This window comes from Procambarus clarkii, chromosome 19 (assembly GCF_040958095.1).
Source record: "Procambarus clarkii isolate CNS0578487 chromosome 19, FALCON_Pclarkii_2.0, whole genome shotgun sequence".
NCBI lineage: Eukaryota > Metazoa > Arthropoda > Malacostraca > Decapoda > Cambaridae > Procambarus > Procambarus clarkii.
The window spans coordinates 34,540,687-34,552,183 of record NC_091168.1 but is presented as its reverse complement, the minus strand read 5'-3'; the positions used below and the strand labels follow the sequence as shown (position 1 = coordinate 34,552,183).

Below are 11,497 nucleotides of genomic sequence, written 5' to 3'. Positions count from 1 at the left end.
GATGGGGGGTAGTAAGGGTTGTTGTGCATGGGGGGGGGGGAGTGATTGCGTTGAGAGGAGTAGGGGGGGCAGCCCCCTCCTCCCCCCCCCCCAAACATAGTGTAGGTGGGGACAGCCCCCTCCTCCACCCCCCCCCCCCCCCCAAACATAGTGTAGGTGGGGACACCACCATGATATTTTAAGGTTGGCAATCATGAACCCAGAGACTCGAACATTTTAAATCAGGGGGGGAAATTGTCTTTCATTTTGACTTGTTTATTCCGGAAAATGGTGGATAATCGTCTCAAACCTTCGCCGCCGACCACGACCAGCCTCCCAGGCCGACGCCACCACCATACTCCTCAACGTGGAGTGGCGGCGACAATGAGCGGAACCCTCATCTCCGCCGCAGCATCAATGGAAAGATGAAGGTTTGAGCGAAAGGTTGCGAGATGGGGCGAAGGGGAGAGAAAGATGGCGATGGTTACGTCAACGCCGCTTACATTCATGGGACAGTGTGGCGCCGGCGAGGGCTTCCCTCCCACCCCTCCACACTAACCCTCACACCCTCCACCACACCCGCCACACCCATCTACACCCACAACACACACACCCGCGCTTGATAGTTGCGCCAAAGGGCCGTGTAGAGGCGTAGGTGTACCCAGGGGTGTGATCGAAGGCGTATATCCGGGTATAGAAAAGGATGTATCTGGGGATGCGAGGTGCGTGAGAGTTAGTGCGGCGGGCAGAGTACAGTTGGCCTTAAGTTGTGGTGGAAGGAGGTTGTGGCGGCTCCTGCTCCGCTCTAGCACCAAATACACCTCCGTTTCTTTCTATACATCAGCCTCTACCCCAGGCATATATATTTGTGTAGTCCAGTATATATATTTAGAGCAAATCTGGTGTGGGTAATAGTGTGAATTGAGGGAGTGTGAGGCGTATTAAGTGGTCTCTACAAGGCTCAAGTGGACCCAAACAGCCTTAAAGTGTTTTAAATCCAAATCCGACTGGATTATTATTTTTTTTAAGTGGGATTACATCTTGTGTAGAAAACCGTACCGGGAGTGGCGCTACCAGCGGAGGAGTGGCCGGGGAACTGGGCCCCACTCCATCTACCACCTGCACCTCCCACACTACTCGTCGCTTCCACTTGCAGGGTGAGTAGCCAGGTTGTTGTGGTTGGCCCGTGGCAGGACCTTGACACGGGGCTCTACTCCCTTCTACGTCAGGTGGTGAGGGGGGGCGGGGGTCATTCTTGGTAACGCGTCACGGGTATGAATGACGTGTGTGTGTGTGTGTGTGTGTGTGTGTACTCACCTATTTGTACTCGCCTATTTGTGCTTGCAGGATCGAGCATTGACTCTTGGATCCCGCCTTTCCAGCTATCGGTTGTTTACAGCAATGACTCCTGTCCCATTTCCCTATCATACCTAGTTTTAAAAGTGTTTTGTGTGTGTGTGTGTGCGCGCGCGCGTGTACTCGCCTGGTTGTGCTTGCGGGGGTTAAGCTTCGGCTCTTTGGTCCCGCCTCTCAACTGTCAATCAACAGGTGTACAGGTTCCTGAGCCTATTGGGCTCTATCATATCTACACTTGAAACTGTGTATGGAGTCAGCCTCCACCACATCACTGCCTAGTGCATTCCACCCGTTAACTACTCTGACACTAATAGTTATTTCTTATGTCTTTATGGCTCATTAGGGCACTCGGTTTCCACCTGTGTCCCCTAGTGCGTGTGACCCCTTGTGTTAAACTGGCTTTGTATACCCTTTCAATTCCTTTGAGAATCTTGTATGTCGCGATCATGTCCCCCTAACTCTCCTGTCTTTCAGCGACGTGAGGTTTAATTCCCGTAGTCTCTCCTCATAGCTCATGCCCCCTCCGTGTGGTGGCAAACTTTTCAGTACTAGTCTGGTGGCAAACCTCTGAATCTTCTCAAATTGAGTTTTATGCTTGGCGTGATATAGAGTCCATGCTGGAGCTGCCTACTCCATGATTGGTCTGACATATGTGGTATACAAGGTTCTGAACGAATCCTTACACAAGTTTCCGAAGGCCTTTCTTATGTTGGCCAACCTGGCATATGCCGCTGATGTTATCCTCTTGATGTGTGAGTGTACTTACCTATTTGTGCCTACAGGATTGAGCATTGCTCTTGAATCCCGCCTTTTTAGATCACATTGTTTATAGCAATGACTCCTTCCATTTTCCCACTACTATCATGCGAAAAGAAAACTTCCTAACATCTCTGTGACTCATCTAAAGCTTCCATTAGTTTCCAGCTTCCACCCATGTCCCCTTGTTCTGTTATTATTCAGTGTGATAATTTCATCTATTTCCACTCAATCTCCCTGAGTATTATATATGACCCTATTATATCCCCCTCTCCTTTCTTTTTTTTAGTGTCGTCAGGTTCAGTTCCTTCAGTCGCTCTTCATATCCCATCCCTCGTAATTCAGGGACGAGCATCGCCGTAAACTTCTCAACCTTTTCCAGTTTCCTTATGTGTTTCTTCAGGTGGGGACTCCATGATGGGGCGGCATACTCTAAGACTGGCCTCATGTATGCATGTTGTTGTTGTTAAAGGTTTAGCTATTCAGGACGGAGTGTCCATGTAGCACGGGCTATGGTGAGCCCGTAATCATGTATGCAGTGTAAAGCGCCCTAAATGACTCCTCACTTAGGTTTCTGAATGATGTACTAACTTTGTCAGCGTAGAGTACGCTGCTGTCGTTATCCTATTTATAGATTAGGTGTTACGTCCTCTCCCAGGTCTTTTTCTCGAATCGTCACAGGTAGGTAGTTTCCGCTTCATTGTGTACTGTCCCTTTGGTGTCCTGTCTCCTAATCCCATTTCCATAACTTTACATTTACTCGTGTTAAACTCCAGTAGCCATTTTCTGGCCATCTCTGCAAGCTGTTTATGTCCTCTTGGAGGATCCTACAATCCTCATCTGTCACAACTCTTCTCATTAATTTTGCGTCATCCGCGAACATCGGCTTATAGGGCTTTACTCCTGTAGACATGTCATTTATGTATATTAGAAATAGAACTGGTCCCAGCACCGATCCTTGAGGTACTCCACTCGTTACTGTTCGCCAGTCCAACTTCTCGCCCCCTTACCGTAACTCTCTGGCTCCTTCCTGTTAGGTAGTTCCTGACCCATGCTAGGACCTTTCCGCTTACTCCTGCCTGCCTCTCAAGTTTGAATAGCAGTCTCATGTGCGGTACCATATCAAAGGCCTTTTGGCAGTCCAGAAATTTGCAGTCTGCCCATCCTTCCCTGCTGCCTTATTCTTGTTACTTTATCATATAATTCCAGAAGGTTCTTTCTTCTCTTCTTCTTTTTGATAGTATGTGCAGTTGCATGATAGAAGGTTTGTTAGGCATGTTTTCCCTGTCCAGAACCCATGTTGGTGCTTGTTTACAAACCTGATGTTCTCCAGGTGTGCAACAAGTCTTAGCCTGAGTATTCTTCCAAGTGCTTCGCAAGGGATGCTTGTCAGTGAGAGAGAGAGAGAGAGAGAAGATTAAGCCACCCAAAAGGTGGCTTGGGCATGAATAGCCCATAAGTGGTGGCCCTTTTGAGCCATTTCCAGTATCAATAGATGATACTGGAGATCTGTGGAGGTGCGACTGCACCCTGCGTGCTGCTTGTCAGTGATACGGGTCCGTAGTTAAGTGCCTCCTCCCTATCCCCTTTCTTGAAAATTTGTACCACATTTGCCTTCTTCCAGCAACTGGGCAACTCTCCCGCCATAAGTGACTCATTAAAAATCCTTGCCAGAGGCACGCTGAGGGTTGTTGTTGTTATAGATTAAGCTACTCGGAACAAGTTCCAAGTAGCACGGGCTATGGTGAGCCCGTAACACGCTGAGTGCCTGCGCTGCCTCTTTTAGGTTACACGGTGATACTTTGTCTGGTCCAACCGCTTTAGCTGCATCCAGTGTTGTCAACTGTTTCATTACCTCCTCTGTTGTCACCTCTATATCTGAGTCTTTCATCTAGGGTCAAGGGGCCTCGTAGCCTGGTGGATAGTGCGTAGGACTCGTAATTCTGTGGCGCGGGTTCGATTCCTGCACGTGGCAGAAACAAATGGACAAAGTTTTTCACCCTAAATGCCCCTGTTACCTAGCAGTAAATAGGTACCTGGGAGTTAGTCAGCTGGCACGGGCTGCTTCCTGGGGGTGGAGGCCTGGTCGAGGACCGGGCCGCGGGGACACTAAAAAAGCCCCGAAATCATCTCGAGATAACCTCAAGATAGGGTCATTTCTTCTGACAATGGGAGCTGCTCAGGCTCGGTTGTGAACACTGCGTGTGTGTACTCGTCTAATTGTACTCATCTAATTGTGCTTGCGGGGGTTGAGCTCTGGCTCTTTGGTCCCGCCTCTCAACTGTCAATCAACTGGAGTACAGATTCCTGAGCCTATTGGGCTCTATCATATCTACACTTGAAACTGTGTATGGAGTCAGCCTCCACCACATTGCTTCCTAATGCATTCCTGCACATGCACAATGTGTTAAGATGAAGATTAAGCCACCCAAAAGGTGGCACGGGCATGAATAGCTCGTAAGTGGTGGCCCTTTTGAGCCATTACCAGTATCAATAGATGATACTGGAGATCTGTGGAGGTGCAACTGCACCCAGCGTGACGGGAGATGTCTCCCGGACCAAATGGTGACCAGATGGAGCCCTTGGGTTAAATAGCATGTCCTTATCTACCCTATAAATTCCTTTGAAAATCTTGTATGTGGGGATCATGTCCCCCCCCCTCACTCTTCTGTCTTCCAGAGACATGAGGTTTAAATCCCTTGATTCCCTATGTGTGTGTGCGCGCGCGCGCGTGTACTCACCTAGTTGTCCTCGCCTCTCATTAGTCTAATCGCCGAAGCTTCATTTATCTCTGAAATTCTATCCCCAATACTGTGTTAAGTTCAATCATATCATTATCTCAGTAATAGTATTTCTTGGGCCACGAGAATAATCCTGGGATTATTCTCTCTGCCCGAAACGCTTTGCGTCATAGTGGCTTTAGGCATTGTATGTACTAGCTCTATCTATAAATTCATCAATATTTGTATCACACCCTGTATGTATGTACTTTACCTGAATAAACATTTGAATTTGAATTTTGAATTTAAATTCTCATGGCTTCACTTTGTACCTTCTACTTGTTTAGTCTGTCTGTACCAGAACAAGACAAGACAGGGGCAAGATAATCAATAAGAGATCTCACAGTATGTCATATGACTACCATTGGAATGTTAAGTGTAGAATATGATTAATAATTGTGTACTGTATGGGTTTGTGAGCCCCTTGAGGGACCTTGTATAGACGAGGATAGAAATAGCCTAAGCTACTCTATCCTTTTGAGATGTAATTCATTTTGTCAGTAAACTTGCTTGAACTTGAATTTCGGCTCTTTGGTCCCGTCTCTCAGCTGTCTGTCAACTGGTGTACAGGTTCCTGAGCCTATTGGGTTCTTATCATATCTACATTTGAAACTTGTGTATGGAGTCAGCCTCCACCACATCACTGCCTAGACACTAATTTTTTTTGTTCTAATGTTTCTGTGGCTCATTTGGTGCTAACTTCCCATGTGTGTCCCCGTGTTCGTGTTCCACCCGTGATAGATTGTCTGACTAGATTGTCGTCAGTGGATTGAACTCTTCTGACCTCCAGTGACGTGAGGTTCAATTCCTTTCCTCGTAACTCGTACCTCTCAGCTCCGGGACTAGTCTGGTGGCAAACCAGAACGTTTTCATACATTGTCACGTGTTTGACTAGATATGGACTCCAGACTGGAGCTGCATACTCAGGATTGGTCTGACATATGTGGTACACAAGGTTCTAAATGATTCCTAACACAAATTTAGAAAGGCACTTTTTACGTTGGCCATGCTTGCATATGCCGCTGATTGATTGATACAAATTAAGCCTCCCAAGGGGTGGCACGGGCATGAATAGCCCGTAAGTCGCATATGGCGCAGGATATATCCGTTTGATGTGGGCCACAGGAGACAGCTTGTGTGAAACCAGCTAGATCGTTTTCTCTGCCTTATTCGTCAACGATTTAATCATTTCCTATTGGTGCCTTGTGTCCGGCCACCTGTTCCCTTCACCTAGTTTCATTACTTTGCACTTATTTGAGTTAAACTCGAGTAGCCACTTGTCGGACCATTCAGTTTGTCCAGGTCATCTAGTAGCGTTGTCAGTGGGTGTGGTGCGGCTGTTTGTGTTAGTGGTTGACAGTGTTGTGTGGTGGTGGCTGGGGGGGGGTGTGTTGAAGGTTCCCCCTCCTGGGGGGGGGGGGTACCAACTGGCCGCAGTTGTCAGCACATCCTCACCACGCCCACCTCCCCCACCAGACCCGACCACGCCCACCTCCCCCAGACCCCACCACGCCCACCTCCCCCAGACCCCACCACGCCCACCTCCCCCACCAGACCCCACCACGCCCACCTCCCCCAGACCCCACCACGCCCACCTACCCCAGACCCCACCACGCCCACCTCCCCCAGACCCCACCACGCCCACCTCCCCTAGACCCCACCACGCCCACCTCCCCCAGACCCCACCACGCCCACCTCCCCTAGACCCCCACCACGCCCACCTCCCCCAGACCCCACCACGCCCACCTCCCCCAGACCCCACCACGCCCACCTCCCCCAGACCCCACCACGCCCACCTCCCCCAGACCCCACCACGCCCACCTCCCCCAGACCCCACCACGCCCACCTCCCCCAGAGCCCACCACGCCCACCTCCCCCAGACCCCACCACGCCCACCTCCCCCAGACCCCACCACGCCCACCTCCCCCAGACCCCACCACGCCCACCTCCCCCAGACCCCACCACGCCCACCTCCCCCAGACCCCACCACGCCCACCTCCCCCAGACCCCACCACGCCCACCTACCCCAGACCCCACCACGCCCACCTCCCCCAGACCCCACCACGCCCACCTCCCCCAGACCCCACCACGCCCACCTCCCCCAGACCCCACCACGCCCACCTCCCCCAGACCCCACCACGCCCACCTCCCCCAGACCCCACCACGCCCACCTCCCCCAGACCCCACCACGCCCACCTCCCCCAGACCCCACCACGCCCACCTCCCCCAGACCCCACCACGCCCACCTCCCCCAGACCCCACCACGCCCACCTCCCCCAGACCCCACCACGCCCACCTCCCCCAGACCCCACCACGCCCACCTACCCCAGACCCCACCACGCCCACCTCCCCCAGACCCCACCACGCCCACCTCCCCCAGACCCCACCACGCCCACCTCCCCCAGACCCCACCACGCCCACCTCCCCCAGACCCCACCACGCCCACCTCCCCCAGACCCTTACCATGGCCACTTCCCAAACCCCCCCCCCCACTCCCAGCCCACCTGCCCAAACCCTCAGTGCACACATATCTCGCTACCTTGCGATAATTTCGGGGCTCAACGTCCCCGGGGCCCGGTCGTCGACCAGGCCTCCTTGTTGCTGGACTGGTCATTCAGGCTGTTGGACCGTGGACATCTTTAAGAGAAAACTAGATTGTTTTCTAAAAAAAAAAAGTGCCGGACCAATCTGGCTGTGGTGGGTATGTGGGCCTGCGGGCCGCTCCAAGCAACAGACTGGTGGACCAAACTCTCACGTCAAGCCTGGCCTCGGGCCGAGCTTGGTGAGTAGAACTCCCAGAAGCCTATCAAGCAGGTATCAAGCGGCTTATTGCAGTCTGACGTATGAACCACAGCCTGGTTGATCAGGTATCCTTTGGAGGTTTTTATCAAGTTCTCTCTTGAACACTGTGAGGGGTCGGCCAGTTATGTCCCTTATGTGTAGTGGAAGCGTGTTGAACAGTCTCGGGCCTCTGATGTTGATAGTTCTCTCTTGAACACTGTGAGGGGTCGGCCAGTTATGTCCCTTATGTGTAGTGGAAGCGTGTTGAACAGTCTCGGGCCTCTGATGTTGATAGTTCTCTCTTGAACACTGTGAGGGGTCGGCCAGTTATGTCCCTTATGTGTTGTGGAAGCGTGTTGAACAGTCTCGGGCCTCTGATGTTGATAGTTCTCTCTTGAACACTGTGAGGGGTCGGCCAGTTATGTCCCTTATGTGTAGTTTAAGCGTGTTGAACAGTCTCGGGCCTCTGATGTTGATAGTTCTCTCTTGAACACTGTGAGGGGTCGGCCAGTTATGTCCCTTATGTGTAGTGGAAGCGTGTTGAACAGTCTCGGGCCTCTGATGTTGATAGTTCTCTCTTGAACACTGTGAGGGGTCGGCCAGTTATGTCCCTTATGTGTAGTGGAAGCGTGTTGAACAGTCTCGGGCCTCTGATGTTGATTGAGTTCTCTCTGAGTACCTGTTGCACCTTTACTTTTCAACTGAGGCATTCTGCACATCCTGCCATGCCCAGACACCTACTAATGCCCGCACCTCCCCAAGTATGGCCCGAAACTCACATAGTAGTAGAAAGGTGAAGACATTTGTGGGAGCGCAAGTTGTGCTACTGGCCAGTCAGTCCCCCGTGAACCCGAGTGGCGGGGGTGTTGCACACTGAAGCCTACAGGGGGGGGGGGGGCGAGAATCAGGGATGGGAAAGGTGGAAAAGGACCTCTGGATGGATCGTATGGAGGGACAATGACATGGGGGTGGGGGTGGTGGGGCGAGCGTGTGGAGGGAGGGGGGAGGGGGGGGGGAAGAAGTGACCCCCCCCCCTCCTACCACACCCTGCAGGTGTGTGTTGGGAGGGAGTGTGTGTGTGGGGGGGGGGCACAGTATCCTGTATAAGTGGATATGCAGCCCGTCCTCGCCAGCGTCCCCGTCAAGAAACTGTCGTACTAAAGAAGCCCTTATCTTAACCCGCCAGAGGATTCACCAACAGAACACAAGGATATTATATCAATTTCGCGGGCCGCTACCATTTTTCTTGTTCGTCAGACGTCAGCCTTAGCCAGACTGTCCGTCAAAATACGTGGTGGTGTTAGGTGGTCGGGGCGAGTAGCCACACCGCTGCACCGGACGCTCTCATACCAAATATTTTCCTTCTTTTGAGCTCAGCGCTCCTCTGTAAATGTAAATGGGGCATTAACATGTATTTATAAATTTAATTCATATTTGGGTTTTGTTTGTAATTGACTTAAGCACACTTGACAATATGGAAGTTCGACAGAAATGTATTCAAAAACTATTCATGGTTGATTTTACATATATAATGAACTGAGGCCTAGTTGACTAGGCTACAAAAGACACGATATAAAATGATAACTTATCTACTTTTTTATGGCGGTATATAGCCATAGGCTAGCTGATCTGAACTTTTATAACAAATGAATAACATTGCAGACTCGCACACACACACACACATCTCTCTCTCTCTCTATATATATATATCTATATATATATATATATATAGATATATATCTCGGTGATAAAAAAAAGCAGTGAACAAAAACTTCAGTGATATATTAAGACCGACATTTCTTCTAATTTCAGCCACAATCAATTTCAGGCCGTGTCAAAGACATGTTAAACATTCTAGGAGTCCAATAACACGCTGGGGTGTGCCTGGAATATACCTGAAGCAGGTTCTAAGAATTCTTCTCCCCCTTCCCCTCCCTCCCTAGGGTTAGGCTAGGCTTGCGACCACTTGATCAAGAAGGTTGTTACGTGCAGCGGCCGTACAGATATATCAGTTGCCTCTCTCCAGGATCCAAACAAAATTGCCCGGTGGTTAGGTTTGGTGTCTATTGGCTGGCCAATTGGCCTATAGGTGATCACCATATGGTCGGTGAGCGAGTAAAAGTACGCAAGATAACTCGGCAAGTGATTTGAAAACTTCTATAACCTCACCCCAATCTTACCTAACTTAACCTTACTCAACCAAGCCTAACCTTACTCAACCAAGCCTAACCTTACTCAACCAAGCCTAACCTTACTCAACCAAGCCTAACCTTACTCAACCAAGCCTAACCTTACCCAACCAAGCCAAACCTCACCCAGCCAAGCCTAACCTATCAATATACACGGCTTTAACCATTCTAAACGAGGTTTCAAAGCGCGCGTGTGTGTGTGTACCATTGGAGCAGACTGCGCATGTTGTGGTAGCCACAGATGGCGCAAGTGGTGCCCAACCACCTCAGATGAGGGGTAGAGGGGGGGGGCGGACCTCCACTCCACATGCATGACTTGACGGTTACTTGAGCACCACAACAGCCCACCGCAAATACCCACAAAAGCCTCTCCCACTACTGACTTTTTAACTCTATCTTCTAATTATGTATCTTCTCTATCTTCTATCATGTTTTGTAAATTTTGTAAATACAATTATTATTATTATTATTGTAAAACAGCAGCATTAAGTGGTAAATACATTAATGTAAATTTTAGAACTTTTGCAGCTATAAATGTACATTCATAAGTGAAGTTTTTGAAAAATAAAAGTTATCTGGGCCTTTTAATATATTGGGGGGGGGGGGGGTATAGAACAATGTAAACATGAGAATTCTTCATTGGTGTGTAAATAATGGGGTCGCCTCCCTGGAAATACAAACCGAAATTGTCTTTCCGCTTGTTACAACTTGTAATAAAGTTGTTACATCTTGGCTTAACGTGTTTATGACGTATTAGAACGTTGTTACAACTTGCTATATTGGTTGTTATAACTGGTTAGGAGGTGTTAAAACTTGTTCGAACGTTGTACCAACGTCGTAGTTTCGGAGTGTGTTTGGCGGGCTTAGACCTTAGATGTAAACATACATATGGCTATCCTCGTGAAGTGTAAACATACATATGGTTATCTCCGTGAAGTGTAAACATACATATGGCTATCCCCGTGAAGTGTAAACATACATATGGCTATCCCCGTGAAGTGTAAACATACATATGGCTATCCCCGTGAAGTGTAAACATATGGTTATCCTCGTGAAGTGTAAACATACATATGACTATCCCCGTGAAGTGTAAACATACATATGGTTATCCTCGTGAAGTGTAAACATATGGTTATCCTCGTGAAGTGTAAACATACATATGGCTATCCCCGTGAAGTGTAAACATATGGTTATCCTCGTGAAGTGTAAACATACATATGGCTATCCCCGTGAAGTGTAAACATACATATGGTTATCTCCGTGAAGTGTAAACATATGGTTATCCTCGTGAAGTGTAAACATACATATGGCTATCCTCGTGAAGTGTAAACATATGGTTATCTCCGTGAAGTGTAAACATATGGTTATCTCCGTGAAGTGTAAACATATGGTTATCCTCGTGAAGTGTAAACATACATATGGTTATCTCCGTGAAGTGTAAACATATGGTTATCCCCGTGAAGTGTAAACATACATATGGTTATCCCCGTGAAGTGTAAACATACGTATGGTTATCCTCGTGAAGTGTAAACATACATATGGTTATCTCCGTGAAGTGTAAACATACATATGGTTATCCCCGTGAAGTGTAAACATACATATGGTTATCCTCGTAAAGTGTAAACATAAACATATGGATATCCTCAAGACAATACA

General features: G+C 49.2%; 1 protein-coding gene across 2 annotated transcripts in view; it reads left to right on the top strand.

Moving 5' to 3' along the window:
• Positions 1-718: 718 nt before the first annotated feature.
• shn (schnurri) overlaps positions 719-11,497 on the top strand; it is a 169,768-nt gene continuing 158,989 nt past the window's right edge. For both annotated transcript variants that reach the window (XM_045741106.2, XM_045741105.2), the window contains exon 1: positions 719-1,136. The gene's annotated coding sequence lies outside the window, so the exon portion shown is untranslated. The remainder of the gene's footprint in view (positions 1,137-11,497) is intronic.